The following is a 27,178-nucleotide window of genomic DNA, read 5'->3' on the forward strand; positions in this document are numbered from 1 at the left end:
TATGCACCATGATCAAGTGGGATTCATTCCTGGGATGCAGGGCTGGTTCAACATTCGCAAATCAATCAACGTGATACATCACATTAATAAAAGAAAAGATAAGAACCATATGATCCTGTCAATCGATGCAGAAAGGGCCTTTGACAAAATTCAGCAACGTTTCTTAATAAAAACCCTTGAGAAAGTCGGGATAGAAGGAACATACTTAAAGATCATAAAAGCCATTTATGAAAAGCCCACAGCTAACATCATCCTCAATGGGGAAAAACTGAGAGCTTTTTCCCTAAGATCAGGAACACGACAGGGATGTCGACTCTCACCGCTGTTGTTTAACATGGTGTTGGAAGTTCTAGCATCAGCAATCAGACAACAAAAGGAAATCAAAGGCATCAAAATTGGCAAAGATGAAGTCAAGCTTTCACTTTTTGCAGATGACATGATACTATACATGGAAAATCCGATAGACTCCACCAAAAGTCTGCTAGAACTGATACATGAATTTAGCAAAGTTGCAGGATACAAAATCAATGTACAGAAATCAGTTGCATTCTTATACACTAATAATGAAGCAACAGAAAGACAAATAAAGAAACTGATCCCATTCACAATTGCACCAAGAAGCATAAAATACCTAGGAATAAATCTAACCAAAGATGTAAAAGATCTGTATGCTGAAAACTATAGAAAGCTTATGAAGATAATTGAAGAAGATATAAAGAAATGGAAAAACATTCCGTGCTCATGGATTGGAAGAATAAATATTGTCAAAATGTCAATACTACCCAAAGCTATCTACACATTCAATGCAATCCCAATCAAAATTGCACCAGCATTCTTCTTGAAACTAGAACAAGCAATCCTAAAATTCATATGGAACCACAAAAGTCCCCGAATAGCCAAAGTAATTTTGAAGAAGAAGATCAAAGCAGGAGGCATCACAATCCCGGACTTTAGCCTCTACTACAAAGCTGTCATCATCAAGACAGCATGGTATGGGCACAAAAACAGACACATAGACCAATGGAATAGAATAGAAACCCCAGAACTAGACCCACAAACGTATGGCCAACTAATCTTTGACAAAGCAGGAAAGAACATCCAATGGAAAAAAGACAGTCTCTTTAACAAATGGTGCTGGGAGAACTGGGCAGCAACATGCAGAAGGTTGAAACTAAACCACTTTCTCACACCATTCACAAAAATAAACTCAAAATGGATAAAGGACCTGAATGTGAGACAGGAAACCATCAAAACCTTAGAGGAGAAAGCAGGAAAAGACCTCTCTGACCTCAGCCGTAGCAATCTCTTACTCGACACATCCCCAAAGGCAAGGGAATTAAAAGCAAAAGTGAATTACTGGGACCTTATGAAGATCAAAAGCTTCTGCACAGCAAAGGAAACAACCAACAAAACTAAAAGGCAACCAACGGAATGGGAAAAGATATTTGCAAATGACATATCGGACAAAAGGCTAGTATCCAAAATCTATAAAGATCTCACCAAACTCCACACCCGAAAAACAAATAACCCAGTGAAGAAATGGGCAGAAAACATGAATAGACACTTCTCTAAAGAAGACATCCGGATGGCCAACAGGCACATGAAAAGATACTCAACGTCGCTCTTCATCAGGGAAATACAAATCAAAACCACACTCAGATATCACCTCACGCCAGTCAGAGTGGCCAAAATGAACAAATCAGGAGACTATAGATGCTGGAGAGGATGTGGAGAAACGGGAACCCTCTTGCACTGTTGGTGGGAATGCAAATTGGTGCAGCCACTCTGGAAAACAGTGTGGAGGTTCCTCAAAAAATTAAAAATAGATCTACCCTATGACCCAGCAATAGCACTGCTAGGAATTTACCCAAGGGATACAGGAGTGCTGATGCATAGGGGCACTTGTACCCCAATGTTCATAGCAGCACTCTCAACAATAGCCAAATTATGGAAAGAGCCTAAATGTCCATCAACTGATGAATGGATAAAGAAATCGTGGTTTATATACACAATGGAGTACTATGTGGCAATGAGAAAGAATGAAATATGGCCCTTTGTAGCAACGTGGATGGAACTGGAGAGTGCGATGCTAAGTGAAATAAGCCATACAGAGAAAGACAGATACCATATGTTTTCACTCTTATGTGGATCCTGAGAAACTTAACAGAAACCCATGGGGGAGGGGAAGAAAAAAAAAGAGGTTAGAGTGAGAGAGAGCCAAAGCATAAGAGACTCTTAAAAACTGAGAACAAACTGAGGGTTGATGGGGGGTGGGAGGGAGGGGAGGGTGGGTGATGAGTATTGAGGAGGGCACCTTTTGGGATGAGCACTGGGTGTTGTGTGGAAACCAATTTGACAATAAATTTAATATATTGAAAAAAAAGTATAAAGATAGAGGAAAGGAAATAGAACAATAAGTCAAATAAAGTATTAGAAAGCTGAAGATTATTTAAACTAGATTCGGACTTTTTCTTCAACATCTTGCCCAAATATGAGCTGTTGGAAAATAAAAGCAAAGGGTATCCAAAATAAATTCATCTTCTTAAACATAAAACACATTTCAGGGAGCTCCTGGGGGGCTCAGTCAGTTAAGCATCTGACCTTTGATTTCAGCTCAGGTCACGATCTCATGAGTTTGAGCCCACTCTTAGTGCACAGCCTACTTGGGATTCTCTCTCTGTCTCTCTGCCCCACCCCTGCTCACTCTCTCTCTCCAAATAAATAAATAACTATAAAAAAATCATAAAACACACTTCAATATAACAATAGGGTTACAGAGAATATCAAGTTTAAAATTAGAGATTTAGAAATGCACTACATATCAAAACCTGTTGAATAGGGCTAAAGTGGAACTTAAAATAAAAAAGATTGACAAACATTCACTTCAATGATCAAGGAAAAATAATAAAATAAGACTCAACTCATAAAGGGAAGGAATTAATGAAGATAAAAAACAAATCAAATAAAAATATAGTAAGAAGACCAATAATAAATAAATAAAAATAATAACTGGTTCTTTGAAGATTCTAGTGAAACAGACCATGTTTGTGCATCATCAAAAAAGTTAGAAAACACAAACAACTTTAAAAGTGGAAAAGTAACATAACTACAGATATGAAAGAAATTTCATAGATTATAGGAAGTTACTACCTGCAACTGTCCATGTATAAATTCAAAAAACAAAATGTTGACTTGTGAGAAGATATAAAATAACTAGATTGACCCAATGAAAATGGAAAATTATTGAGATTTAAAAGATTCTATTCCTTTAGGGGCACCCAGATGGCTGAGTCAGCTGAGTGTCTGAATCTTGATTTTGGCTCAGGTCATGTTTCCAGGGTCATGGGATGGAACCCTGGGTCAGGCCCTTGAGATTCTCTCTCTGTCCCTCTATCCTTCTCCCAGGATCCCCAGCTGGTGCTGTCTCTCCCCTTCTCTCTCTCCAAAAAAGAAAAACAAAAGAGTTTATTCCTTTAAAATGCATCAAACCACAACAGCCTTATTTGCAAGTCTTTCAAAACCATCAGAGTTAAATTCTATGATATAAAAAGGTTTTTCAAAAACAGAAAAATACAGAGGACATCTCAAATTGGCAACATCTTCATGGCAAAATGTAAATGATTAACATTATAAAAAATTCCAGTGCAATCACATTGATAGAAAGATACATAAAAGTATAAATAAAATTTAAAGTACCATCCAGCTGTGGATTAGAATAATGCTTGTAGCCAAGGAGAATTTTTTTCCCAGGAATGCAAGGATTGCTCATCTGTAAGGCATCTCTGAATATTAAGTATATGAAGTATTTTGTAAGATTCATGTAGAAGCTAAAGGCTTTATATTCAGATGATGCATCTCCCTGTACCTGAAGAAAGTGTAACTCCTTAAGCCAAAGCAGGACTGGAGTCTCAGAGAACAGGGAGAAGAGGGGCTCGTACATGTCCTTGTGGGATCCAGGATGCAATTTTCATCATCTCTGCCAGCTGCTGAAATTGGGTATGGGACAGTCAGAGAGGGTCTATGCCTCCTGTTTGAGAATCACAGGTAAAATCTCACCCCAACAACTGTCAGAACAATTCTCTTAAGAGCTGTTTTCCCAATCTTATAATTTGTTAAGTTTCAAGGGAGACAGGGAGTAGAAAACAAACAAACAAGAATGAATGGGAGTGGAGTGCAGAGTAGGGAGACAAGAAATGAGAAAAAAAGCAAAAAGGAGCAAAAGTTGAAGCAAGGGACATTTGGGGTTTTTTTAAACCCTTTAAATACTAAAATGATATGAATAGATTTTAAAATATAATCTACAAGATCATTAGACAAATGTTGAAAACACATTACATACATAAAATTTAACACCAATTCATTACCTTTTTAAAATGTATCTACCAAAAACTATAGCATTTACCACATATCACACTTCACAGGTAGACACTTTTTTAAATACAATCCCATTAAAGGCACTAATAAGATTAGGAAGTCCACTATTGTGGACATCTTCTGTTTGCTTAGCCCTATTCCTTTTCTCTAGGAAAAATAACCTCCTTCTGTGGGGAACTGATCCCCACAGCAAGACAACTGTATGGTAGGGATGAACGGGTCCACCCTCCAGAGCACTGTTTAAGGTTAAAATCTGAGCCGAACCAAGCCAATCATTGTTCTTTCCTAGGTTTTGCTTTTGGTTTTGTTTTTCCAACTTACGTGGAGCAAAGGAATTGAATTCCAACTAGTGGCAGATGTTCTGAGACATGAAACATGAAACTCTCTATATCTGGGGTCCCTCTCAATAGGGGGAAATCAATAGGTATAGAAAATGAGTCCCAAATGGAGAGAAAATTAAAAATGAGCTAGTGAGAACATGAGTCCTGGCTGCGTTTCAGTTTCTGGTTTAGGGTGTCCTTTGGGCCAACCTGCAGTGACTTCGGGTCAGCGGCAAACTGTGTGCATTTCCTCTTTTTACCTAAGTTCATTCAAGTTAAGTGTATGTTATTTGCAACCAGAAAGATCTTCACTGAAATATCATCACTACTACTCCACATTGTTCTCAAGTCCCAAGAAGTTCAGTAAAAGACAGAAAATGAATAGAAGAAATAGTGAAAATAAAGATGTGATTATGTGTAGGTGGTATTTATATCCATCTAGAACAAAGAGAGATTCAATTTAGAAACATTTTTAAAATATGAGCAAATGGTAATGTTGCTTAAGGTAAAAATATTAAAAATCAAAAATAACTTTTCCATGAATTAGAAACCAGAAAATAGAAAACATAATAAAAAAGATCCAAATGCAGCAAAACCCCCATGTTCCTAGATGGGAAGACAAATAATCAAGATGTTTATTCTTTTAAAATAAATCTTCTAAACGATAGCATCCTAAAGTGTTAGTACTTTGCTCCTCTGGGCAAGGACAGTTGGAGAGAGACACAAGGGAAAGTGGAAGGTGAGATCTTACATTCTTTAGCTTGTTTGTTTTTGTATTTGAATTATTATAATCACGTGTTCATGCAGAACTTCTGTACTTCACGAAAGCAATGGGACAAAAAAAGATTTTTCATCCCTAATGTTACATATAATGTAATTATTTCACAACTTGAGGGGTCAGACGTGGGTGGATGGTCTGGTGTGAATCTTCAAAGGATATTAATCAGTTGATGTAATATAATTTGCTGTGTGCTTCCCTGCTTCCCCAAACTGGAGGCCAACCAGGCAGTAAGTTCCTTGAGAGCAAGAACATTTTTCATCCTTCTTCTGCGATGCTTTCTGCAATGCTGATACTCGGTGGTGTTTAGCAAGTGCTACTATATTTGTTAAGCGAATACGTGGTCAAGGAGAATGTGGCTATTCTGGGAATGAAGCACTCGCATCATAAGGCCATCTGCCTTTATAATACAAACAATCCCCTACAGATACATGGAAAACTCTTTTCTAAGTGAAGATTTAAAGTCTTTAAAGATTTCCTCTTAGAGCCTCTCAGATGACCTTTTCTGACATGTAAAGAAATACAGTGATGGGGGAAGAGAGGTAATGATTTTGGCACATGATACAATTGATTTGAGAGGTAGGACTGGAGGCTAAATGTGGAAGGATGCATTCAATGCTCCAAGAATGAGAACACAACCCACTCGACAGATTCCGAAAATATCTATGTACTTTTAAAGTCTGGTGGATAAATTGATTATTAAAGGAAAAAGTTCTTCCCACATTAAGCAGATTCCCACAATGCTCCCAGGAAAAGAATGTACCCCTGGGTAATAAGACATACCAAGCTGGGTCAATTCTAGATACACCGCATGTCATGGCAGTGACAGTACACATTCAGATGTAGGATGAAAATATTTCACCACTTTCTTACTTTTGAGTTAAAATAGCATTAACTTTTTGTAATATGCATACTTATAACTGTTGAAAGTATTAAGAATAGTCCATTCTTTTTCTTTATTTACCTAAGTCTGAGACTCACCTTTCAGGAACATTTGCAATAATTTTTTCTAGCAAATATATTTTCAAGTCACAGTAAATACTTTATACTGCAACTGAAAATTATTTATCAATATTATTTCCTCTCCTAGGTACAGTCATTCATTTTATAAAAGGGACAATAGTTAAAGAAGAAAATATTCCAAAATTTTCTGGAAGCAGAGAGCCTGATCTCTTTGAGATGAATGATCTCCAAAACTGATACTGTAAATGACACCTTCCCCTTTCTTCTCCTTTCCAACAGAAAGATTCTAACTCTGAAATGCCAGGTTGCATCTTGGTAATTCTGATGCTGGTGATTCATACACAACCAAAGGCTGTCCTACAACCAGAGTTGAGCTTATCCAAAAAGAGCGCTTTGAGTTTTGGAAAACACAAAGAAAGAGACCCTGTATCAAGACTCTATTACTTAAATGATTAAAGGGAACATTTCTATGAATACCGATATATATTTAGCTTCATAATGAACTGTTTTCTTTTTTCTAGTAGGTTTGGCTTCTTAATTATGATGAGTTAAATGATAACAACAATAGGGGCTCCTGGGTGGCTCCCCTGGTTAAGTGTCCAACTCTTGATTTCGACTCAGGTCATGGTCTCATGATTTCATGAGTCAAGCTCCACATTGGGTTCTATGCCATTAGTGCAGAGCCTGCTTAGGATTCTCTCTCTCTCTCTCTCTCTCTCTCTCTCTCTCTCTCTTTCTCTGCCCCTCCTCTGCTTGCTCTCTCTCTCTCTCTCTCTCAAAGTAAATAAACTTCAAAAAATGATAACAATAATTACTAATAAAGCAATAATAATAATACCATATGCTAGCATTTTTTAAACATTTGGCACCATGCACTATTTTAAGTATTCTACATGTGACATCTAATTCTCACTACTACCATATACACTAGTTACTATATTATCTCCATTTTGCAGATGAGAAATCTGACTGATTAGTTTAGCCAAGTTTCATCAGTCAGGAGCTGGCAGAACTGAGGTTAAAGCTGAAGCCTGACAGATATAGGAGTCCCTCTTCATGTCTTTCTTATTCTGTTTTTAACAATACCCTGATAGACCCACCATTTATTCACTCATGCATCCATTTTTGTTCCTTATCCTTTCTTGGACTACTTTTTTTTTATCCCTCCTGCAGATTTATAAGAGGTCCTTGGGCATGGGAAACGTAATAATCCTGGATTTACTATTTCATGGATGTTATACTTCATTTTACTTTTTAACAATTAAAACCTTTCAAAAGCAAATGTTCCTCTGAGGTTCACATCACCCCAAAGATTTTGCATCTACCTCATCATTTTCTCCCTGCCGTAATTTGGATACAGTCCTAAGTCATGTAGATGGCTCTTCAGAGACTGAATAGCCTTATAGATTATTGACCTCTCAACTGGAATGACTTGGTTTTCACTTAACTTCTGCAACCAGCACCATCATCAACCTGAGTTTTCCACCTCAACAAACAAACTCCAACATCCTTTTTCTCTTCCACCAATAGTTTTCTTTTGTGCTAAGATTTTTTAACCCTCTCAGCTTGCCAAATATATCTCCTACTCTCACCCCCCTTCCCTATTTTTCAAGTCCATTTGCATCCTTTTTTTTTTGATGATCTGTTACTCTGCACCCTTTCACCTTTCTCTTCTTCCAAAGGGTCCCTCTGAAAAACCATCCATGGCTAGGATGCTAGGCTCAGCTCAAAATAAAAAACAAACTCACCCACACAACTATGTAGATCAGTAGATTATTCCAACAAAAATTTTGTATTACACATTTTCATCTGGGCTTTCAAAACCAGATGGCCATCCGGTTGTATATTCTGAATAAGTTTCCAGTTGTATATTCTGAATAAGTTCCCTCTCCCAGTCTTTTTCATGGTCATTCCAAGCTTTCACACTTACCCTCATGCTGTCTGTCTCAGCACACTCTCACCTCACAGAAGAATATTTCACTTTCATCATCACACAGTCAGAGGTCTTTACCAGCCCACTTCTGGTTTCACACTTCCTTACCTCACCCTGTCCCAGAAGAAGGAATATCCAGGCTATTCATGTATCTGCACCTGAAATCTATCCCTTCCAGAAGCTTTACCAATGACCTATCCCATCAGTCCTGTGCACTTAATCTCTACTTTCTATAAATATTCTCTAATCTACTTCCATTAAATTAAAAAAAAAAAAAAGAACCTTCATGGCTTTCCATACCTTCCTAGATTTTTGCCTCGAAACTTTCATTCCTTTCATAACCAAGTGTTTTAAAAAGCAACTTCCATCATTGTCCCTACCTCAACCTCCTAAAATCCAGCATGTGACCCTACTTCTTAACAATGAGCTTTAAGTGACAAAATCTGATGCCTCCTCATCCCTGGCCTCCCCTGATGTCCCTGAACTTGGTTAGGTTCTCTACCCTGAACCCTCATTAGGTCCTGCGCTTATATGTCCTTGCATTTAATACAGACCCTCAGAGTTATCTTTTCATATGTGTACTTACTCTTGAATATAAAACACCATCAGTATCTGCTGATATTTTCTTCCAAATACTATCTCTGTCCATTGCCTCATTTTCAGTCCAGCACAATTCAGGTCTTCAGGATTTCTTATCAGAAGAAACCGATATACTACAATAGATTTTCATTTCACCTTTAGCACTTCCAGAAAAAACTACCCACCAAGTAAACTAATCACACTGAGCAACTAACATATGCATTTTCATTTACTCCATGCTCCTCAATTTTCTCAGGAAAGCAATGAAAATAACAGAATGATGAACTAAGACAAGACCTAGTAGATATGTCCCAGAGACTAGAGGAAAGACGACTGGAAAAAGAGATACAGAGACATTCCAGGGAAGGCAATATGAAACTTACGGTCCAGTCATCCAGGGTACTGTCAGGCTCTCAGCCTCCTTCTTAAGGGAGCCAAGACAGTCTGTCAGCACAAAGGACATCACAAAGAAGAATGTACCATCATCCAAAGTTTTCCAGATCTGTCAGAGACTTAAAAGAATGACTTTTAAAAATCCCTGAAATAAAAACAAGGAAGTCCTGAAAAAAAATATTTTGCCGCTTTTTTTGGGTTTTTTCTTCAATAAAAATTTAAAAAGAAACCACAGCGTACTGTTGCTTTGATAAATCCTGAGCGTAGCGAGCATCCGACGACTGAATTTGTTTCTGGTGAGCAGAATGCTCCTCTTTCCATCAATAAAAAGCTGCATCCAGTCTTATGAGTCCACTTCCTTCAGCTCTTCATTTTATTTGGTCTTGATATCAGGATATAAAGACAGTGTTATCACAGTTATAATGTCCTTGTAAAATGCATTTTTCTTAGAGTTACTCTGTGTGTTCATTATAGTTCTGTCCCTAAGCAGATATGTGATCTTGGGAAGTCACTTGGAGAAAAAGGATACATGGAGAGTATTGAACCACATGATTTCTAAGGACTCTCCCACCATGAAAGTACAGCATTCCTTTGCATACATCTCTTTTTACAGCATTCAGGGTTAATGAGTGCTATTGAGAGACTATGACCTTGGAGGGAAACCAGCTCATATCAAGACAGCAGTGGCCAATCCCTCCTATACTCTTCCTGGGCCGATCACCCCCTCCCTATTTAAAACCCTGAATATTTACGTCACTGATGGGTGCCTGGATAATTGATACTTTTGCTAGCTACCGAATGCCAAAACTACCAAACGATGGAGCTGGAAGAGACCCTCAGCCATCTAGTCCAATTATGCCCCTCAGACCCCAGTAATGGGGGTATCACTGAGCCAATTTCAGTATTATTCCCAAAGCCCCATAGTAATCCTTCTACATTTGAGGACAATATTATAAAGTTAATCAAGCTAAATTCATGAGTTTAGATATAGAAGACATAGTCCCATAAGATTGTTTTTTTAAATAAGCTATTATAGTATAACAGACTACATGTAATAAATGCCCTGAATTATAAAGACCTATTATTTTCATGATTTTTATTCTAGATTTCACAATTTTTTAATGTTCTGTGTTTAAGAGCCAGAGATTATTTTCAAATGATTGACAAGTACGATGGTAGGATTTTTTTTTTAGAAAGAAAGAAAAAAAACCTTAATGTGGCGGAGGAAATCATGTTGTTGTTGGAACAACCATTTGAATATGAGAAGGAAACTCGTGATTGTGTAACTCGAATTTGCAACTGCAGATGCAGAGAATAGGAAGTTGTTCTTCACAGGCAGAACGTTTACAGCACAGAACCACTAGATAAAGGGATAAACTCATAGTTGGCCCTAGTACTGACTGCTGACACAGCTAAAATGAAGTTCCACTCACCATAGGGACCACCTTCCCTGCCTGACATTCACATGACAAAATCACAGCTGGCCGGGACCATAGGGACATGGAGACCAGGCTCTGACCCCGGGTAGGAACATCTTACCCCATGTCCTTGATAGATGGCCTGCCTAGCTCCAGCAGAAATTCAGAACCTCCGAAAACAGCCCTGCTCACTTCTGGACATTTCAAGAGGTCAGAAAATTTCACTTAACTTTGTATCAAAATTTCTATCATCAGATCTTTACCTGTTGGCTAGTTTTGTCACACACATCAGAGACCTGAAAAATCTATTCCTTTGATGGGATAACTTTTTACATATTTTGTGACATCTGTTATCAAGCCTTCCCTTCCCAGGACTAAACATTCCTGATTTTTGCAACGATTTCATATTTGGCATAATTTCTAGAATCTTCACAATCTTTATTTTCCCTTGCTAAACAAGTTTACCTTTACAAAACTTGTCAGAAAGCATAGCTTCTCAGAAGAAGTTTGACTAGTTTTTAAGTTACATTTGTTCAATTTTAAACAATGTATTTTAACTTTAAACTATGTAGTTGTGTGAATCAGCCTAAAAATGGAACAGATAGGCCTTTTCGGGTTTTAGACATTGTTAGTTCCTATTATAAAAAAAAAAAAAGCTAAATCTTTTATACAGAAAATGATTCCAAGTAAAACTGATTTTTAAAACATATGGTTTCCCTGTAAGCTTTCATACATTCCACTCATACTTGCAATACAAATAATAAAATAGTTTGGCTTAAATTTAAAAGGCAAGTGTACATGAGCACATTAAAAAAAGTACAAATTTTTACTGAGGTAGATTAACAAAGCAAACATAAAAATATCTTCCTGTTTAGAAATGCTAAATATTGTAAATATAGTACATTTCCTAAAAATATTTATTAGATGAACGCATCTCATATAATATTCCCTGTGGAACTTTTTAAGGATCTTAACAAAATGTTTCTAAAGTTCATCGAAAAACATGTGGGTAGAAACAAACAAGCATTTAAGAAAAGTGAGCATCCATAGCACCAATTACTAAGAAAATATAAACAAAGGGATCTGTGTCCAGAGTATAAAAATATCAGAATTCATTGTTCTGAAGCAGATTATGTATTGTGTTAGAAAAAATATATGTACATTATGGGTTTTCATCACAAATCAATAGAAACATACACAATTAGTTTAGAACACTATTAGTCTAGAAAATGTTGACTTCTTCTTCATTTCTGGTGGAATTATAAAATTAGCACAATCTTTCTAGAGAGAATTTTGACAATATTTATCAACTCTTTTAAAGTATTCTACATTTTTATGCAGAAAATTCCTGTCTAGAACCCATAAGAAAATAATCAGATATCTGCCCCAAGAACAGTATAGAATAAGTTACTTATATAGGGGGGAAAAGGAAAAAAATCGATAAGTTCTAATAATGGTGGAAAGAATAAAAGTTATGTACTATATATTGATCAGCAAACACTAGTTTCTGCAATAAACAACCTCCAGATCCAATGCTGCAAATATAAACAAATTTGTTATGGGTAAGTACAAACCAAGTGATTCTTTTTTTTCTCTTTTTAAAAAAAAATTTTAATGTTTATTTTTAAGAGAAGGAGAGAAAGAGACAGAGTGCAAATGGGGGAGGGGCAGAGAGAGAGAGGGAGACACAGACTCTGAAACAGACTCCAGGCTCTGAGCTGTCAGCACAGAGCCCCATGCGGGGCCTGAACTCACAAACCGTGAGATCATGACCTGAGCCTAAGTTGGCTGCTTAACCGACTGAGCTACCCAGGCACCCCATAAACCACATGGTTCTGACCAGTAATGGCTCTTCTCTAATTTGTGATCCAAGGACCCATGCTCCTTCCAGCTTGTGGCTTTGCCATTTTTAATCCATGGTTTCCAAAGCATTTGAAGTAACATATGTATGAGATATTACATGTCAGTCTTTCTGTTCATGCTCAGTTTGCAGGAACTCATTCATCTAGCCACCTGTAACTGCCAGGGAGTCTGGGAAGGACAGCTGAGTTACATGCCTTGGATGAAAGGAAACTGATGAACAACTAAGCTATAGCGCCACAGCCTCCCTTTGGAGCTCCAAATTGTACTTTTCTTTCCAGAGTACACCCACCCTCCCCTCCAGGGAGGCAACCAAAATGCCCATCTTAAGAGTCCAGAATCTCTAAATGCATGGCAGTTCTCTCCATCAGATCTAGAATGAGGTTCCTTGTGGGTTTAGTGACCTATGAATAAAAAGGACCAATTATTTCTTGCTTCACAAATAGATAATTTCAGGGAGAAAAAGAGAGAAGAAAACATTAGAAAGAAACAGCAATTGCTAATCAATAGCAATTATGAAATCTTCCTGAACAGACTTTTGGGAGGCCCAAAGACTATTTTAAGGCTTAAGTGAAACACTGTTTTTATTTTGCCCAGGTTCATATCCTTCCATCAAATGCCTGTGAGGCTTCTGTTTTCTGCTGTCTAGTCAGTTCCATATACTAATTACTGCATACAAAAGATGTACTTCTCTTTTAGTTGTAAAACCATTTGAAAAAAAAATAGGTGTGGGTCAGAAGATAGCATCCTTAATCAACTCTTCACCACAGAATTGATTTGATTTCGTTCCAGTGAAATTTACTCAGCCACTCTTCCTTTAGTATCTGGGATGGAGATGTAGTCCCCTTCTAAACAGATAAACTCTTCATATCTGGACTCTGTTCTTGCCATCTCTGCTTGTACTTCAGTCTAAACTCATGTCCATAACAATAAATTTTAGTGCTTTTTAAAAAAATCAGCTTTATGGAGGTATAATAGACATAAAATTTGTAAGATATTTAGAGTGAACATCATAGTGGTTTGATATACGTATACATTGTGAAAGGATCTCCCCAATCCAGTTAATTAACACATCCATCACCACATATGTTTCCATGTTTTGTTTTGTTTGATGAGAACATTTAAGTTCTACTCTCTTAGCAAATTTTATTTCTATAATACAGTGTTAACTGTAGTGTCCGTATTTTACATTAAATCCTCAGAACTTATTCATTTATAGAGCATTTAAAATTTTCTTTTTCTTGCTCTTTTTGTAATCTCCAACCTCTAGTCCTTAATTAATTCAATTCCATTCTTTGTAGTTCAATGTTATGATGGTTACTGCTCTGAATTTTATCTTTTATATGTAGCATATTATCATGTTTCTTGTTGTCCTGAGTTGTTTGTTTGTTTGTTTGTTTGTTTGGAGCCAAGAGGAAATGAAAGAAATTTCCATGTGTCCAAATTGTTGGATATTTTTGTTTGTTTCTAAATGTGCTTCTATTTTCTAGTTTTATTATAGTATACTCAACTTATTTGATTTTTATTATTTAATTTTTTTAATTTACGTTTGTTTATTTTTGAGAGAGAGAGAGAGCACAAGCGGAGGAGGGGCAGAGAGAGAGAGACATATGATCCAAAGCAGGCTCTGCACTGACAGTAGCAAGCTGGACTCAGAGTTCAAACTCAGGAACCATGAGATCATGACCTGAGCCAAAGTCAGGGCCTTAACTGACTGAGCCACCCGGGTGTCCCTTTATTATTCCAAATTTTAAATGTGTTTATGCTTTTACCTTGGCCTATTGTAAGTTCTTACTTTTGCAAATGTTGTAAGAACACCTTACAAAGAAGATACATTCCTTGTTGGATAAAATGCTTACTACCAGTCTTTATATAAAGATGTTTCATTCACAATTCTTTTTCCTTTGAATTAATATTTCAGTTATTGGGCTTTGTCTCCAGTAATATACTATAAGTTGTTGCATAATTATGTTTTCATTTCCTTTATATGTGTATGATTTGTACCTGGCTAAAGAATTCTTTTTTGTGTGTTGTGTTTTTTTTTTAACTTATTTATTTAAATTCAAGTTAGTTAACATACAGTGTAGTATTGGTTTCAGTAGTAGAACCCAGTGATTCATCACTTACTTATAATAGCCAGTGCTCATCCCAACAAGTGCCCTCCTTAATGCCCTTCCTACTTACGTTTTTAAAAAATTGCCATCTGTGTTGTTTCTAGAGAGATACATATTAGTTCTTGACATCCAATTTGTTTTAGGCTCAGGTCGTCACCGTTTTTGTTTTTGTTTTTGTTTTTTTTAACATTTTTCATTTATTTTTGAGAGACAGAGAGAGGCAGAGCCTGAATGGAGGAGGGGCAGAGAGAGAGAGAGGGAGACACAGAATCCGAAACAGGCTCCAGGCTCTGAGATGTCAGCACAGAGCCCCATCTGGGGCTTGAACCCATCAACTGTGAGATCATGACCTGAGCCAAAGTCAGACACTTAACCAACTGAGCCATCCAGGTGCCCCAGATTTTCACTGTTTCTAAAAGATATTATATGATTTGATAATGAAGCTATTCCTTAGTTTATTAGAGTTAAGGTTAATTTTCATTTTTTTTTTATCATTTCAGAAATTTCAGGCAGAAGTTCACATAAAAACAACTTCATTCTCTTCCTTTACCAGAACTGCATGGTGTGCTGAGTCTTTGCCTATCTAAAAATATCTTTTTTGTTGCTCTCAGACAGGAAATATTACTTGGACCAATACATATTCTTGAATCACAGTATTATTCTTTTGTACTTAGAATTTCTCATTTTGCCTCTGGTACCTAATTTTGCAAAATCTGAAATGAGCCTTATCTTTGCTTTCAAGTAACCTGTTCCTTTTTGGCTTGAGTACTTGGAGTTGAAGACTCACTCCAGGATGACACAGGGAAGTATATCAGCTCCAATCATCACATTTCTGCATGGTTCCATAAAACGCGAACATCAGAAAATGAACTTTTGTTGTTATTTACTTTCAAAAAAATGTCTTTAATTTACATCCAAGTTAGTTAGCATATAATGCAACAATGATTTCAGGGGTAGATTCCTTAATACCTTTTACCCATTTAGCCCATCCACCCCTCCTACAACCCCTCCAGTAACCCTCAGTTCTCCATATTTAAGAGTCTCTTATGTTTTGTCCCCCTCCCATTTTTATTATTTTTGCTTCCCTTCCCTTGTGTTCATCTGTTCTGTGTCTTAAAGTCCTTATATGAGTGAAGTCATATGATATTTGTCTTTCTCTATTTTTGCTTAGCATAATACCCTCTAGTTCCATCCACATAGCTGCGAATGGCAAGATTTCATTCTTTTTGATTGCTGGGTAATACTCCATTGTATTGCTAGTGCTGCTATAAACAGTGGAGTGCATGTGCCCCTTCAAAACAGCATACCTGTATCCTGTGGATAAATACCTAGTAGTGCAATTGCTGGGTCATAGGGTAGTTCTATTTTTAGTTTTTTGAGGAACTTCCATACTGTTTTCCAGAGTGGCTGCACCAGTTTGCATTCCCACCAACACTGCAAAAGAGATACTCTCTCTCCGCATCCTCGCCAACATCTGTTGTTGCCTGAGTTGTTAATGTTAGCCATTCTGAGAGGTGTAAGGTGGTAGGTATCTCATTGTGGTTTTGATTTGTATTTCTCTGATGATGAATGATGTTGGGCATTTTTTCATGTGTCAGTTGGCCATCTGGATGTCTTCTTTGGAGAAATGTCTATTCATGTCTTTTGCCCCTTTCTTCACTGGATTATTTGGTTTTTGGGTGTTGAGTTTGATAAGTTCTTAATAGATTTGGGATACTAACCCTTTATCTGATATGTCGTTTGCAAATATCTTCTCCCATTCTGTCAGTTGCCTTTTAGTTTTGCTGGTTGTTTCCTTCGCTGTGCAGAAGCTTTTTATTTTGATGAGGTCCCAATAGTTCATTTTTTTCCCTTGCCTCCGGAGACGTGTTGAGTAAGAAGTTGCTTTGACCAAGAAGTTACTGTGGCAAAGAGGTTTTTGCCTGCTTTCTCCTCGAAGATTTTGATGGCTTCCTGTCTTACATTGAGGTCTTTCATCCATTTTGAGTTTATTTTTGGGTATGGTGTAAGAAAGTGGCCCAGGTTCATTTTTCTGCATGTCTCTGTCCAGTATTCCCAGCATCAGCTGCTGAAGAGACTGTCTTTATTCCATTGGATATTCTTTCCTGCTTTGTCAAAAATTAGTTGTCCGTACATTTGTGGGTCTGAAAACGAACTTTTAATTGTTTTTTTTTTTTTTTTTGCAATTTTTTGAGTGGAGACAAGGTGCTGGAAATATGGGTAATTCCAGATGGAGAATTACATGTCTTCGTGGCCTCATTTCTTTTGTTTTCATGTGTGTGTTTGTGTGTTTCATTCGTGAAGTACTATGCCAGATTTCAGACTGTGCATTACTAGTTCCTTTGCCTGGTGTAGGAGTAGCATTGTCACCCCTAAGATGGAATTCACCTTGTAAAAGTTCACTGGAGCCACACTATTGACTGCTTCTCTCTCGTATCTAGGCCATCTCTTGTGATAGCTTCTGCCACCAAAACTCAGCCTAAATTACTGGGCTGCCACTTGCCATGTTGATAAACCATCCCTCCAGATGTAGGAACTGCTGAGATGGCTTCACCTGTTACTGTCACCTGAGTGATGGCACCTATTATCATGTTGACCTCGAGTGCTTTTCCCTAGTTTGATCTTACATATGCTGTGTCTGGCTGAAATTCTCAACATGGCTATCAATTTGGTGACTTCTATGATTTTAATCATAAATGCAAGTTGTCCCTTGTTCTAGCTATATTTCAGAGGAGAGGAGATGATAAACCACACACTCTGCATGCTTCCACCTTTCCTCATAATTCTTGACTTACAAACTTTTAAAAAATTTTTTAATGTTTATTTATTTTTGAGAGACAGAGAGAGAAAGAGCACGAGTGGGGAAGGGGCAGAGAGAGAGAGAGGGAGACACAGAATCTGAAGGAGGCTCCAGTCTCCGAGCTGTCAGCACAGAGCCTAATGCGGGGCTTGAACCCACAGACTGTGAGATCCTGACCTGAGCCAAAGTCATGCTCAACCAACTGAGCCACCTAGGCGCCCCGTTACAAACTTTGAAAGTAGTAAATACTTAGATCTCTAAAACCTTAGAAAAAGCAAAAATTAAATAGAACCAAAGCAAGTTTTTTCACATGGCAAACACACACTCAGGGTTTCTTTCCTATTCTAACATGGAGGAATGATTGTGAAGCTACAGGAAGCCTGTGTTTTCCCACCCATTGTGCAACTGAACTATTTGTGTTTCTGTAATACATGGTTCAGTTAATTAAATTAATCTATATATCAAATCCTTGGGAGGGAGGGAGGGAGGGAGGGAGGGAGGGAGGGAGGGAGGGAAGAAAGAGCAAATAGATTGTTTTATTATGAGCATTATATTTGTCTTATTTCCTTTCACAAAGAGAAGGGACATAAGATCACTTAGGCCTAGACAATATCCTGACTTGCAAAAAGATATGGCAAATTCTTATGAATTTCTAGTACTATTTTATGTATTATCCTTTTTTCAAGTTTAATCTAAACTAACGTTTATTTTACTAATTTTGCTAATAGTTTTCTGCACTTGAACAGCATCCCCATTGCCAATCACTATTCCAAGTACATAATATCATACTAAGAGAGCCCACTGGCTATCAAGACCAGAGATGTAATGAGTCATTTAATTCAAAGACTTTGGACACTTTATAGATGGAATAGGTAATGCCAAAACCACTGACAGTATCTGAAATAGGCTTTTGATTAATGATTCGTGTTAACCAGTCCTGGGTATTTTTAAATGGAATGTAAAAGCGCAGCAAAATAGGAATAAAAGCTAACCAGATGTCACTCTTTCCAGCAACCTACTAATACATGGTTAAGGATGCGTTGTCCATATCTACAGATGAAAGTAAATTAGCTATAATAAGCTGCTAACTGGGCATTATCTGAGGGTTGGAAGTAGTCCTACCATTTGGAAATTCAAAGATATTTAAATGAATAATACTAAATCTACCACAGCAACTCAGAGCCCAAAAGCAATTTGTATTTTGTTGTTGTACATGTTGATGTAAAAGAAAAGAACATAATGAACTGAAGTTTTCCCCCCAAAGGAACTTGACCTCCTTAGTGGAAAAAGAAAAAAAAAAAAAAAAAAAGAAGAAGAAGAAGAAGAAAGATAAAATAAAAAACAGCTGTTTGGCCTAAAGGAAGAAAACGATTCCCTAATGACAAATTTACAATCAAGAGAAAATCGGGTCCAAAGAAATAAAATAAAGACAGCCAATGAGATTGTCTGTAAATTTATATAAAATAGTTTGATTATCAAAGGACAGGAAAGAGAAATGTCTCCAAAGAACCAAACAGTACAGTAACTCTCCAAAAGGAACAAAGAGGAAATGAGAAACAAAATGTATATGCATTTCTGAACTTTCTTTAAAACGGCCACCAATTCCCATATATCTTTAGCATATACTTAACATAGCTACTACAGGGATGGGCAGAGACTAAGCCCCACTCTAACCACACCACAACCCTCCTGAAACGCAGAGACATCAGATGTATGCTATTACAAGAAACAAACAACATTTCTGAGACGATAAGTAAGTGGAATAAAAAACATAGATTAAAATTATAGACCCTATTTCTTTAGCAATTAAATTAAAACCAAAGCACGCGGACGAATTAGAATCAGAAGTGGTAGTGATATCCGTGTCTGCATTGATCAACTCAGTCCATCCAGGATCTACAAATTGACTTTCTTTTTTTCATATGAAAAAAAATATATTATTGGATATTAATGGCACAGATATTTTCAGTTTGCCACTCTTTGCTGTCACAAGAACAGCCTAAAATCCTTAACAGGTGCCAGGTGCCTGTGCCATCTAGGTTACTGTATATGGGTAAGTGCAAATACCAAGTGCCTCACAAACTTGTACATACCTAAAATAGAATCCAGGATTTGAAGATCACTTAAAAGTCTCACAATAAAATCCCAAGACCTGTGTTTAATAAGTGTATTTTATTTTAGTTTGCTTTAGTGTAAACCCCCCAAAGATAGGTTTCATTTTTCAGTCAACTGATCGAGCTCAGTTCTTTTAGTGGGGGTAAAGAGATTAAACGCGCATAGTGCGAAGATGTGGTATCCTATGGACCTCATCTGTGGTTGTCGTGTGCCTGTCCTCGAGTCCCGTCATTAACGTTTCCCTTCTCTGGCCACAAAATGAAACGGTCATGAGTGTTGCACTTCCTTCGAACCAAAATGAAATGTTGCCAAACTGTGCTATCACAAGAGTAACTTGAAGGCATATGTGAGCCAAAGGCTGCAAACTTTTGAGATGATTTTCTCTCACAAGGCATGAATTTTTCTTTTTTTAGTTAGAAAATAATTCCTACTTGTTAGGATTTCCTTTAATTATCTTGTAATGCTTTTAACAGTATACCCACCGCTTGGTGCTCCATAAAGATATTTACACATATACAATAAAAAGCCCATATATAGGAATTTTTGAATTGACATAGCATCAAAAATGGGGACATAGGTAATTAATGATAAGACAACATTAAAAAAATACTGTCAAATATCCATGTCATCCCCAGTGGCAGTAAATGATTTCTGTATAACATGTACACAAAATGAATAATAACTGGGCCATGTATTTAAGCATATGTTTATACCAAAAAGAAAGAGAATAATGATAATTGCATCCCAAATCAATAGAAGAAAAGAATCGCAGATGTTATGGCTCCTAACCACAGGAGGCAGGAGCCCTGAGCAAGGAAACTCTCTGGTGGCTGGAACTGCTGAACACACATCAGAAACAAAGAGACACAAGCAGGATGGGAATTCTGGATTGCCAGGAGAGGCAAAGCAAGCCTCCAAATTGAAAACTCACAGAATTTTCTCCATTCGCTTTACCCGAAATTTAAATTACGTATTACACAATTGTGTGGTCTTTCAGACTAGATTAGAGGGAAAATAGCAAACAAGTTTTTGAGGCAATGGAAAGAAATTTGCTTTTCTTTCATGGGACTAATCATAATTTTTGTGCATAAACGTGAAAACCCGGAGAAGAGAGCTGTCTAGGGGCTGATACAGATGGTGCCTGTAGAAGAGGTTGTATCTGTATGAGAATCTCAACGGCAAACCTGACCACACTCATAAGGAAAGAGCCACAACTACAGTATGTTGTATACATGGCTCTTCCAGCCCACATTCTGCCAGCCACAGAATGGATGCCATCCAGAAGTGGATGAGGAACACCCTCTGAAATATGAAAAACCAGGGAACAACAAGGAGATTTACTAAATGTTCTTACATATATTCAGATTTCTGTGTTTTGAAGATACCAATTCCAAAATGTTTCCCATAGAATTTATGCAGCAGATCTGTTGCATTTACTCAAGAATAATTCATTTATTTTCCTATGTTTATTAATCAAATATGTATTGCAGATATGTATATGTAAAGTATGCACATACAACCTCAGAGCAGCATAAAATGAGCAGTGTAACACTGAGCTGATATGATTCCAGCTAAAAGTGAAAACAATTTGACGTTTTACTGTTTCCCACCCTCATTCTCAATGAACTCCAAATGTTCCTTATGTATTTTTTAATCCTGAAAATAGCTTACTAGCCTACCTTTTCCCCTCTTTGTTTCTTTACACATCATATAATTGCATATAATTATAACAAATCCTTAACAGATTTAAGAGGATTTCATTGTATTTTGAACTGAACTGACTTTAAGAGGAATCCAGTTTGTTTCCCCTCCCTGAGGTAATGTAAGTGGATTTTATAAAGACTTCGGTATTTTGTTTTAACTGAATAAAATAGTTGTTTCTGAAAAAAACTAATATAATCTTGAACTTTGTCAATTGAATATGACATCTAAAATAAGGAAGCTAAGAATCTCTCTCTACTCTGCTTAGATCATTGTTGAAATATATGTCCACTCTGGAGACTGTGCTTTCAGAAAGACATCATTGAATTTTGAGTTTTTCCAGAAAACGGTGATATATTTGATAAGGAAATTCAAAATTATGCTCAAGGGGAACCATTGGTTGAGCTACCCTGATGGACGTGGTAGACCTAACTATTTTTTCTATGAATAAATTCAAGTTAGGTTATGAATAATATTCTTATATAATATACTTAAAGTACATCATCAAAGTGAGAAGTTCCATGACTCCTCATTCAAGTTTATAAGTCAAAATCCGATGACTTAATAAACCAAACATGAATTTATAATTTAATTAGAACACAGAGCTAAAATGCACATTTTAGCCTCACTTATTTTTGGCAGGAATTATTGTTTTTTTCTTCCATCTATAAAAAACAGAATTTTGACACTCTTATTATAGAAAATTGAACTTTTTACAGGAGCTCAGTTTTCCATACTCTGTGGATGCCCAGATTTTACAAAGCAAAATCTATTTTTAGAATATAATTAGAAGAAAGGAATTTTTTCATAAAGGTTAAAAATATTTAAATATTTCCAGGAAGGTGTATGACATCGGGGTTGGAGCAGTGATAGATTTGAGGGATCTTACCCGGGAACAAACAGACAGGACTTGGATATGGATGTGTGATAAGAAGGAGGAATGTCAAAGTAGACACCCCTCCCCTGTTGTTTAAAAACTACAGTGAAGGAACTGATGTTTTCAGAATTACAGCATTCCACCAGAACCACTTAATATATCTAGTTGAAACATTTAGTAAAGTTTCAATGGGAGGACTTGCCATTCCAGGAAACCACATTTTTTTTTTCCTCTGTGCCACATCTTTGCCATGCTTTTTCCCCAGCAGAACATATAGCCCCTTTCCTTAAAAATCCACCCTTTCCTCCCTAGCTTGAATTCTACCTTCTTGGAGACATACCTCAGATATGCTGCAATTTATTAATCCACCTTCAAATTCTTTCCATATAGACCTACTGTTCTCTCCTCATCTTTGCGACAGTTGCTTCACTTTGGAGGTCTTAATCAATATTCCCTTTTCTTTATCCCATTGCTAACATGATACTTAATTATTCCTTCCCTTCATTTAGTTGCCTGAATGTTTATCTAACCTTTTTTTACCTGTGTGGGTGAACTAAGTATAAAACCATTTATGCCATATCCCTTTGATGAGATACTTTTCTTTGTTTCACTTTATTTTTTCTATTTTTCTTCAGAAGCTTTCATTACCACAAGTAAGTAAGTAATAGAATGAATATTGCCCAAGAAAATGTTCTAATGCTTTCGGGGGGGGGGGGGGGGGAGGGAGGGACCCATATTATAGAAAAAAATATCCTAAGTTTTTACCAAAAATATCCATAGCCCTGTGCAAATTTAAAGTCAACACTGGGTAACTTTTTGCATTCATTACATTTCTCATAGGTTGTATTTAATTTATTCTATGATGCCTAAATTTGTTCCACAGCAATTCCAAACAAAAACAAATGCTTCAGAACAACTGAATAGAACATATACCCTCCCCCCCCACCAAAAAAAAATCCTTTAAAATTAAGAAAAGAAGAACAAAACAAATCTGGGGTGTTTATGTGACAGATCTAATTTTGTTTCTTTAGAAGTTTCCCTCATTTACCCGGGAATGCTTACATTGATTAATAGGGTATTTTTCATTTTTTTTTTTAATTTTTTTTTTAACGTTTATTTATTTTTGAGATGGAGAGAGACAGAGCATGAACAGGGGAGGGGCAGAGAGAGAGGGAGACACAGAATCTGAAGCAGGCTCCAGGCTCTGAGCTGTCAGCACAGAGCCTGACGCGGGGCTCGAACTCACGGAGTGTGAGATCATGACCTGAGCTGAAGTCAGACGCTTAACCGACCAAGCCACCCAGGCGCCCCTGGTATTTTTCATTTTTAATTTCAACTCATGAGAATCTCTGAAATGGGAATTTAGGAGTTATCAGTTGTCCCACATGACAATCCAAATGAGGAGCTAGTGTGAGTAGACTTTGGGAGGAAGTCCTAGCAAATGTCCACTTACCTCTGCTGAGTCATGGGCCAATCAATGACACAGCGAGTGACTTCTCAAGGCAATATTTTTTGTCCTGAAAAACAGAAGAATGACACAATATTTTATGTTTTACCATTTCCCTGCAAGTTTTATCTTTTCCTGTCCCAGAACTGATGAGAAAAAAAATTTTTTTCTTTTAAAAGGAAAGTAGAAAAAGAGGAAGGGACTACTTCATTTAGAGATAAGAAATGTTACATTACAAAAACAGAAAGAACAAGGAGATTAAAAAGAGGATTGCAATGGAGGGTTCAAAAGAACTTCACTTCAATATGGGCCAAGCCCTGTTTGCTATTTTCATCCTAGCTTGATTAGCAGGACAAATCATTCCTGTTAGTAAAATAAATTCACTTGGAACTAATTGCCTAAGGTCTCATTGTAGCAAAAATCTTTCTCTGGGAACATTTGCTAATGCCTACGTTAAAGCTATTTCTATCATAACTTCTTTTAAAGTAAAACATATAAACTACATTCTCTTACTGAATGCATTCATTGTAAAGCCAGAACTCAGTGATTATTTGTATAACCTATGTTCTATTGTCATTGCAAACATTAGCTTATTAGGTGTTTATAGATTTATTTCCTAAAAACGCAAGGTAGGCTTGTGAAAAATCACAGAGTAGCAAGTTTTCTATAAACTGACAAACTATTGCAAATGGAGGAGTAATGCTCTGGAATTGAAAAACAATGCAGATATTTGGAAATATTTAAAACTATAATGAAACATGCAATATCATCTTTTAAATGTTAGAAAAAATGAATGAATGAATGAATCCTTTAGGAACTGGATCTTCGAGAAATCGTACAGGTGGCTTTTTAGACTGTTCCTATAGAAATTATAAATCAAACTGGAGCAAGCCCTAAAAATATTGTCTTTAGTTTTCTAAGGATCATAAGTCCAATTAGAGACCAAGTACCAGTTCCAGAACATTTCTTGTTCTGTCTTTAGCAGAGACATAGAATTAATTGTTCCTTCATGCATATAAAGCCCAGGTCTTCATCTTTTAATCTCTTTTTGTATTAGTACTCTCTCAATTTTTCTTCTAAATAAGTTAAAGCATTATATATTTGTCCCTATTGTGAATCTTCCCATCATCCAAATGGGAGAGGAATGTGATAAAAGATCAAGGTGACTTACTTCACTTAGCATAATACCCTCTACCTCCATCCATGTTGTCCCAAATGGCAAGATCTCATCCTTTTTTTAATGGATGTGTAGTATTCCTGTGTGTGTGTGTGTGTGTGTGTGTGTGTGTGTACCACATCTTCTTTTTCCATTTATCTATTTATAGATACTGCGATTGTTTTCACATCTTGGCTTTTATAAATAATGCTGCAATAAACATAGGGGAGCATGTATCTTTTCTAATTAGTATATTTGTTTTCTTTGGGTAAATACCCATTAGGCTACTTCTATGGCTTTGATAACCATCTATATGCTGATAACTCATAAATCTACATCAATTGCCTCAAATTTTCTCCTGAGCTCCAGATCTCTACTTTCAACTGCAAATAACCTATCTATTCCACAGGCATCTCAAAATCAATTTGTCTAAATGTGTATGTATTATCATTTTGGGGAACAAATTTTCAAAATGGACTTGTATGGTTGGTATTCAATCTCATCTCTTAGTAAGTTATAAAAATCAGATACCAATTGGTAGAAGGATTTTGCACATCAGAATTTAGTAAAAGCCAAACTATTTATTGAAAATGTCTTTCGTCTCCTTATTTGTCATCATTCCAAATCTTTTTTTTTTTTTTAATTTTTTTTTTCCAACGTTTTTTATTTATTTTTGGGACAGAGAGAGACAGAGCATGAACGGGGGAGGGGCAGAGAGAGAGGGAGACACAGAATCAGAAACAGGCTCCAGGCTCCGAGCCATCAGCCCAGAGCCTGACGCGGGGCTCGAACCCACGGACCGCGAGATCGTGACCTGGCTGAAGTCGGACGCTTAACCGACTGTGCCACCCAGGCGCCCCATCATTCCAAATCTTAATAGAGATGCTAAATTAAATTTAAATTAAATTTTCATTTTTTTAATTAATTAATGGATTGGTTTGCTATTGTTATTCCTGCTCAGACCCTTTCCCTAAAAAAGATTGATTGACACAGGCTTCCACCTTGAGATCTGAAATCAGTTTACTCGTAGCTTCCTGGAACAGACCCAGAGTTGTCTTTATTCACTTGACATAAATAGCTGTGTGTGACAGTAGCTGTGTGATTTATGATGGTCTAGTGCTAATTTACTAATGGAATTGGATGGGTGGATTTAACTTTCCCACGAAAACATTAAGTCTGATCTAAGCCAAGCACACTATAATCTCATATCACCAATCCATATTTCAAACCATACCTTTTACTAACATCACGGTTTGGATAAATGCTATTCAAAGCAACACCCTAAAGTGAATAATTAGAATGGTGGCTCTGTGGTGATGAGGTCATTTTAATTTCAGTTTTTTCTATCTGGTTATTTCATAGGCATTTATAGGATGTTTATAGCTGAAAATAAGCTGATTTTCATTACTTCTTTCTTTTCATATAAATAGATATGGATATATAGATATTGATGTGGAGATATGGATATGGACACTGATGTAGATAGATATAAATATAGATATTATATAGATATAGATGATATAAAAAGATATAGACATAGATTTGAGATAGATAGAAATATAGGTAAAGAAATACATATAATGCTGGATTTTTTTCTTTTCATCAATTTCAGTAAACTGTCATAGTGTTTAATGGTATACTTTACTTATAATTACTGGCATGCTTAAGTGTTTCTTAGTATTAATATTTAAAAACATTGGTCCTTTGAGAATTCTTTTTTTTTTTATTTATGATATTGTTAAAAATAAGGAAACAGTTTAGAAGATCTCAATCCAAAATCTTATGTGAAATTCTCACTTTTGAGGCCATGGTTTCTAAAACTAATACTTTTTTTCTTTTTTTAATGTGGCCTAGGTCTTAAATTTGTAGCACCAAGATTGTTTGGTTTTTCCTACAGAAATAGTAAGGAAAACCTGAAGTTCCTTTTTGTAATATTCACTTAACACAGAAAGAGATGCATATATACTTAGTAACCTGGACTTTTAGAACAGCTCATTAGTGCCATTTAGCATGTAATAGATATTTTGGCTAAAGAAGTTTATGGGTTTTACAAATAATTTCTTCCTCCCACACACCAAATTTAACAGTTTTATAGCCTTTTACAACTTCCACCCCATTCATGCACCTCGTCATTATACCAAGAGCCAAATTTTAATGATTTTTGTTGCCTCTAGCACCAAATACATGTTCAGAAGTGATGCACCCTAAACTCTGATTAAATGCCAAACTTTACTGATGAAAAACAGGTCCACTGAGTAAGTAATAATGATGAGTGAGATTTCATGCTGTTTTATTGCCAACAGACCATCAGAAACGGAGTTCAGTTCATATAAAAACAGGCTCTACCAAA

At 36.5% G+C, this 27,178-nt stretch overlaps 1 long non-coding RNA gene across 2 annotated transcripts in view; it reads right to left on the minus strand.

Annotated features, from left to right (window-relative positions):
* Positions 1–27,178, minus strand: part of LOC131483800 (uncharacterized) — a 334,156-nt gene that overhangs the window by 114,992 nt on the left and 191,986 nt on the right. For both annotated transcript variants that reach the window (XR_009247928.1, XR_009247929.1), the window contains exon 4: positions 23,679–23,742. This is a non-coding gene — a long non-coding RNA (uncharacterized LOC131483800). The remainder of the gene's footprint in view (positions 1–23,678; positions 23,743–27,178) is intronic.

Source organism: Neofelis nebulosa, chromosome 1 (assembly GCF_028018385.1).
Source record: "Neofelis nebulosa isolate mNeoNeb1 chromosome 1, mNeoNeb1.pri, whole genome shotgun sequence".
Taxonomy (NCBI): Eukaryota; Metazoa; Chordata; class Mammalia; order Carnivora; family Felidae; genus Neofelis; species Neofelis nebulosa.